Below are 7737 nucleotides of genomic sequence, written 5' to 3' on the forward strand. Positions count from 1 at the left end.
ATCTAAACTCTGGAAAGCAAAATGAACTAAGGGGTCCTCCTCCAGGTGTCTTCATCTTAAGCTCCAAACCTACTTGCCCACTTCCGAGACCCGTCTGTGCCTCAGGACAGACCTTGTCTTTCCACTAGGTGGCAGTGTGATAGCAGCACATTCTGCACCCTCTAGGGGTGTTTCAAAAGCTTGAGGGGTTTAGAGACAGAAAAGTCTCCTAAGCCCACCCTTCTTTCCATTGGCCTCTGTACCACCTTTAGCCGTCTTTGTAGAAGGAAGTCAAAGTCCAATATCTGAGGAAGTTTTGCATTTCACGTCAGGGCTCCACGGCTTTGTGTCTACAGTTGTTTCGTGGCGAGTTCCTTGAACTCCTGCTTTTACGTGGCTCTTCCTGGCACCACCACCCCCACCCCTCAATGCTGCACAGGCCTGGAATCAGTGAATTCCAGGGAGCTGAGTATTTCAGGAATGGTGCTGCTGAAAGGGAGGCACACCTGCCTGCTTTGTAGGACTTCTAATAAGAGTTTGGCAGAGGGACCTACAGAGAAAAAGGTCTAAGGTTGGGGCAGGACTCTGTGGGGCTCCCATTTCTTCATTCGTCTCTATGGCAACAGTGTTAAGACTTTATTGTCATGCTAAAAATATGGATAATTGCTGTTAGGTTTTAATTTGTCAGCTCTCAGACTTCTAAGCTGAGTGAAGGCTTATTGGTGATGTTAGCTTCTCAGGTTGCTTTTCACGCTGAAACAGTAAGTACTTGTAGCCTGTGTGTGGTATAAAAGGCCACTGGGTCCCTGGTCTAGTTCCTGACTTTTCTAGGCTCCTGCAGTCTCACCTGCTGCTGCTCTTCCCATTGCTCCCACCCCCATCCCTTCCCTATCCTAGTTTGCTTTTTGCAGCTGGGGGAAGGGAAGGGAGGATACATTATTTTTAGGTAGGAGCAGCTGGCGGTGGCCCAGTCCCCCTATGCTATTGATTTGGCCATTAATGCACCCGGAGAAGCGCAGTGCGGACCATTTTTGCTAGTCATCCTGGGGCGATGGGCCTTCTGGCCGTCTTGAACTCGGATATAAATCTGCACAGGCCTTGCTCTGCCCTCTTCAGAGGGCTCCATCTTTTGCTTCCCTTATGGTCCCAAACCTAGTTTCTTTGGCTTGCACTTTGGTCCCCTCTACCTCAGTTCCTGTTCCCGGTTTTTCATTCCTCATGCAGCTTTTTGTTAAGAGAAGCAGGTGGAGGTGGGGAAAGTCGAAGACGACTACTCTGGGAAACTGATACCCATTGGAACATAAATGACCCATGAGCATATAGTTAGCAAATTTGGGATTCCAACCCAGGAAGTTTGGCTTCAGATCACATCCTGCTTCTCAGCACCACTGTGGAAGCCATTGGAGTTGTGGGAAAGAATCACTTTCTGTCTTTATACCCTAAAATTTCTACTTTTGTATCTGCTTATCTTGTTCTTTCTTTATTCTAAACCCTTTGTCTTTTGGTCAAAATCCTGTCCCTGAAGACAGGATTTCTGAAGCTCTCCTAGTCGGAGTTGGTTTGACTTACAGATCTTAGCCTTTACTTACAGTTCCTTGGTTGTATGGCCTGATGAGGCCAGTCTTTATTGCTTTGCTTTGTATATATTAGATGTCTATGGAATTCATTCCCTTTCTGTTAAAGTCAGAGCCGGGCTCTCCAAAGGCGGTCTCTTCTAGCCTGCTTTCCTCAACAGCCTCATCAGTTCTTCATTCCCCCCAGAGAGGAGGCAATTTTACTTTTTGGTGTTACCATGGTAGCCTTTGATGCTTTCTGCCTAAAAGTGTTTCTTGCAATCTACCAGAGACTGATGTTTCCATGCCAACCAGGTGAAGTCAATAGTTGTGAGCTGGATGCAGGGAAGGAACTCTGGTCTGAGAAGTTGTGTGTCTGATTCTTCTGGCTTCAAGCATGCCTTCCCCCTCTCAGCTTGGCACCCTGTGATAGAACTGGTTTGCTCTGAAAGTATGCTCCCACAGCTCTGCCAGTGAGAAGCAGGCCCACCGACCTAGGTCACGTGGGAAGGTAAAGAGAAGGAAAGAGCTGATCAAAGATCACTTTTTAAAGTTGGATGAGTTCTGTTTGCTGTCCCAGATGATCTGCTCTCAAGAGCCCTTAAGAAGTTGGCTGAAGTTACTGGAGTGCCATTAAGCAGTTATTTTTGAGGGCAATGGGTAGATGGATGAGGTGCTTGAAGACTGGAAAGGAGCCAGTCAGTGCTGGATTTGCAGAAAAGGGAAATACTGACCTTGGAAATCAGAGACTGTCAATTTTTTTGCCAGTGTTCCAGAAGGGATGGGGACTTCAATCAGTTTTGAAGCATCTCGAAGCCTACTTGCTTAGAATGAGTAGTGCTGAGAATCAGCCTCTTCCCAACACTTGAGCCCAACCAAGACAGGTGACCAGCCAGCAGAGGGGCCACGTTCTGGATCTGGAACAAAACTGCACAATTGAGATCCTTCTTTCATCACCAAATAGCTGAGTAAGCTTGGACATTGCTTCATTTCCCAGCACCACTCTGCCAAGCCTCCTCCTCTGTAAAAGGGAAATGATACCAGTAGTGTACCTATCAGGGATGTGGTAGAGGCTTGGAACTTGTCATTACCACTGCTGTCATTCCCATTCCTCTGGGTGCCTACACACTTGGCTTTCTACTTGACCTCATTCTCCTACCTCACTTCAGAGTGTGCTCAAGATTACTGGAGAGAACTGAGGGTGGAGGAGGAGTAACAGTAAAACTTTATTATTGTTTCTGGACTAAATTCTCAGGTTTGGAAGGCCCTGAATCACATACTACCAGCCTAGCCAACTGGTCCAATCTCTTAAAGCCTGAAATTCTTTGTAACGATCCGATTACAACCAGATCACTTTGCAAAAATCAAAGTGAGCCCCCCAGATATCTTCAGGATATCTGGGGCTCTTTGCTTCTTCTGATGGAAAATCCCAGAGCATTCTCTTAATAGCCCTCTGCTGAGCATCCCCCTTAGCCTCCCCACAAGCCTTCCTATCATTGCATCTGCCTTTGCGGTCTCCAGAGCCTACCCTACTGGGGCAGTCTCCTTTCTGGTAAGTATTTTGAATCGGCACAGGTCCTCTGCCTAAAGACAAGTTCTAATTTGAACATAAGGTGGGAAATTGTGCAGTATAATACTATTACTTAGGCTTCTACTGTGAATCTTCCAGTAAACAACAAATCCAGTAATGAGTTCCCTGTGAATCCTGTGGAAGGCATGTTGGACCTTGTGAACCACAACTTAAATTTGCGTCTCCTGAGTGGCACCTTGCTTTAAAAGATTAGCAAGCTGGGGCTCTCCCTGGTGTTGTAGCGGTTTAAAGCCTCATTATGAAGCTCTCCAAAGCCACGAGTTCAGTCCCCCAACAGGGAGCTGACCCACATGGCTTGACAGACCTCTCCTGACCCGCCCGCTGCTTCCCTCAGCAGTGTACTTTGTCGATCTGCCTGTTCTGCTCCCCACTCGGTCTCTGGTGAATCTTCTTACCCACCACTACTCTGGCTTGTACCCCAGTTCTGTATGCATAAATCTTAAAAAAAAAAAAAAAAAGATTAGCAAGCTGCCTAGGGGCCCTGAGTAAGGGACCAGGACATAGGTTGTAAAAACCATTACTTCCACAGCTCATTGGTATCTGGCTTGACAAGTTACAAAGATATTTGCAATTTTATTTAGTGCTACAAATAGTAGTAGTTTCATTTTATAGTTGGGAGTGCTGAGGCAGAGGTTAAGAGTGACTGTACATAAACCTCCATCCAGAAAATAGCCTGCTGCTCCCTAAAATGCAAGGCCTTGTTGAATGTGTTTTCATACTTGTGAGTGTTGTGTGTATAAGGCCACCAAACTGGAGGCCTGGCATCAAGAAAAGTAGATGAAAAGAGCCCTTGAACTTAACCATCAGAGAGCCGAGATGATAGACGTAGGACGCCTCTGTCTAGTTTTTGGGCCTCGAATGTGCCATCCACCTCAGGTTTCATGCTCTGTGTATGAAGTTTCTCTGCTTCTGCATGTGGCAGATTGCCCATCCTTTCCCCTGATCATTTGCTCATGTGGCTTCACATGTGTTTTTCCTTCTTTCACCCACCTATCTGCAGTCTACCTCTTCAAGGACTACCTCCTAAAAAAGGTCGTCCACCATTTAGGTTTCTTCTCATAGTTCTAGAGTGCATGATGCATTTGCATAGTCAACGTGGCGTGGTTTGCTGCTGTTTAGGCCACAGTATTGCAGTCCCCACCTGGGCCCATCTCTCCAGCTCAGTTGCTCACTGCTTGAGGGCAGGGGTAGTGACTTACTGTTTTTGTTTTCTGATAGGGCCCAGTGCCATTGCTGACATACTGCAGATCTTAACAGAGAACAAGCATTTGTGAGTGAAAGAAATGTCTAGGAAAAAATTATTTAGACTGATGTGGATTGGAGCTATCTTATATTAATTAAGAAATGTATCTGGGAGTGACGGTTTAACCTGGAGATATGCTTCCGTGACTGGCAGCCTTTCAGTAGAGGAGGGGCCCCTGCTCCAGACTGGAGAAGTAGGTTAGATGCAGCAGACTTAAAGGTTCAACTGTAGCAGAGCCCAGAGTATCCCTGGAACTTGCTTTCTGGTCTCTCCTCTTACCCCTCACAGGAGAGCGCACACAATCCATGCCCTTAGTCCATAAGGACATCTTGTGGGCTAGAGGGGTGGAGTGGTTAAGGGGTGGGTAGGGGCTAGACTGGCAGAGGAACACAGACCCCAAGACAATTGCCACCATTAAGAGGGGCGTACCCTGAGAGCCCTTTGCTGTTCTCTCACGCCTGCCCAGATCAGCAGCTGGGCCCTATTTAGCCTTGACCAAGGTGGAGAGAAGAATGGCCTGACTCTCAGAGGAGACCCCATCTCTTCCCAAGTCTGCTAGGAGCGTGGCTTCAGTTTCTGTCTGTTCTGAGCTCTTCCCTGTAGGCGTCTAGAGGGAACACACAGATGGGTCGGGCTGATGGGACTGACTGAGTTGGTGGGGGACTGACGGGGGGAGGGAAGAAGGTTTGTGGTTTGTGTGACTCCCCTCAAGGGCAAGTCATGCCATCCTCCTCAGTATGTATCTTGTAAGCTTCTGCCACAAGAAGGGCACTGGGCTTTCTTGTTCATTCTCCTCCCACCACATTTAACCTGAGATGATACTCTGCTCTGCCTCTAGAAAAATCCTCCTCTGACAGCAGCCATAACATGCTCAGTCCCAGTTCTTCCACTCCCTCTCGGGTGGCTGCCTCTCTGCCTTCTTCGTCTGCCTATTCCTACTCTCTCTGGTTCCTCTCCTTTCTTCGGAACACCAAGGCTTTGTTCTGTATTACTTAGTTTTTACACAGTTAATATATGATCCAAGGTAGTAAATTTACTACTGTTGGTAGTAAAGGGGCATATAATGAAAAGTAAACCTTGCGCACCTGTCCTCCACACACCCAGGTCCCCTTCCCACTGGCAATCAGTACTACCTAGTTCGTAATTTGTTGGCTCACGGGGCCCTTTGGAAACCTGATGAGATTTGTGGACCCTGTCCTCATGACTGCGCAAACAGACTATTTCACAGGAATTACAGACCCTTAAAGGCTGCATGTGGTATGAGACTAAGGATCCCAGCACATACTGCACCCTTTCCCTGTGTGTCTCCCTTAGTATACTTTGTGGGTCCCTGTGCAAAATGAAAATGCAGGACTCCGGTTCAAAGACTTTCAAAAGAGCGACAGCAGAGCACTGAACTAAGTGTGCAGCCCTGTGTGGCTGCACAGGTGACACATCCATCAAGCTGGCCTGAAGCTCAGCCTGGCTCAAACGCTGCCGTCTTTATGGTGATTATGTACATGTCTTGCCTAACTTGTTCTGAATTCCAGACCCAACTGTCCAGGGAGCTGTTAGAGCTCTCCATATGGATTTTTATAGCATTTCAAACTCTCTCCAAAAAGGAGCCATTAATCTCGCCTCCTATATCCCCTAAACTTACCAACTTCCCACAACCTGAGACTGGTCCTCCTCTTTTTTTTTTTTTTTTTAAGATTTATTTATACATAAATAAATTATGGGGTACAAGCCAAAGGTGCAGGAGAGGTGAGAGGATTCACCAAAGACAGCGGGGGCAGAATAGGCAGATAGATGAAGTACACTGCTGAGGGGAGCAGCGGGCGTGTCAGGAGAGGTCTGACAGGCCACGTGGATCACCTCGGGGCGGAGCATCAAACTCAAACTGAAGCAGCTGCGCTGGCTTGCAATGCTATGTCCTAACCAGTTGCAAAACCAGGCAGGGCCTGTCCTCTTTATGTGCAGCCATTCAGTTGCCAAGCCTCATCGATTCTGATTCTCAAACTCATGCTTTGTCTTCTCACTGAAGCCTTCCTGAGGAGGGCCTTTGTCCGCTCCTAGCGACCTACCTCCTCAGGCCTGCCTCTGCTGCTCCAGTCCATGCACACCTCTCCCAACTTCCACTTCCCAAAGGCTCGTGTTCCTCCCATACATGGAAACCTTCAGTGACTCTTGCTGCTTACAGAGTTGGACACAAACTGCTTTGCCTGGTATTTAGGTCCCTTGCAGTGAGGTACCAAAGCTTTTTCATGCTCCTCTCTTAGCCCTCCTCTTCATGTCCCTGAGGTTTCAACCCAACTGTGGAGCCATCTGGTCCCTTAATGGGTCCAGAGTGTTTTCCTGCATTTTCAGATTTGAACTACCTCCATGGTCCCGAGTTTAGAGCTTGCTTACTCCACCATATCCATGTAATTTCTCTCATCCTCTTACACAGTCGCTGCTCATTACTCTGTCCATTGGTCCCTGCATTTCTTCTATTTGTCTCTTTCCCTGCCCCCATCCTTCCTGAAAGGGGTACTTAGGTAAAATCGGTATAAAATCATCAAGTATGTTGTAAACTTGGAGAATCCCAGCTCTGTTGCTTATTGACCTCGGGTTAGTTAAACCCTGTTTCTTCTACAGCAATGGAGGTAGTAGCGCCTTATAAAGTCATTAGAGAATTAAATTAAGTGAATAAAGTGCGAAGGATCGTGTTGTAATTTCATATGATCTCATTACCCCCTTGCTGGTTCCGCCTTGGCTCCTTCCCAGTTGCAAGGATTCAAGAGACATCTCATTCTCTTGCCATCAAATTCTGGGGACCTGTGTGGGGTGCAGGAGACCTGTCAGGTACTCAGGTAACTATTGTAGGGGTGAGGGGAACTGCTGCCTCTGCTCCTTTGTTCAGACTCATGGCTCAGGCAGCAGCAGACGTGGGCGTCCCCAGGGGAGGCACTGACAGCTTCAATTCTCACACAGGCTTTGCAGGTGACAGCTGGGGTGCTGGGGCCCTGCCAGAGGAGGTACAGGCTGATTCCATCATGCCCCAGCTGATGAGCCTCCTGGTGGGAGGGGGTTCCACTTCCAGTCCTCTTCCGGGTCTTCTTCTTGCAGAATAAAGTGTGGTAATGAGGTGAAGGCCTGGTGTCTGGGGACTTGGTCCTAGTGTAAGTCGTTGAATTATTTCTATCAATAATAGGTCCCTACTCTCTAGGCCTTTTTCATCAGCACCCAAGAAGCTGCAAGTTGAGCCTTTGGCAAAAAGAGACATTGAACCCAATTACCCATAAGGCACCTTAGCCTGGACAACACCAGGACTAAGTTCTAGAGCCAGCCTGGAGGTCTGCGTTCCCTGCTCCTCTGGCTAAAAGAACAGAGTACAAGAGAACAAGTGCAGT

Source organism: Condylura cristata, unplaced genomic scaffold (assembly GCF_000260355.1).
Source record: "Condylura cristata isolate star-nosed mole 26May11 unplaced genomic scaffold, ConCri1.0 scaffold00045, whole genome shotgun sequence".
Lineage (NCBI taxonomy): Eukaryota > Metazoa > Chordata > Mammalia > Eulipotyphla > Talpidae > Condylura > Condylura cristata.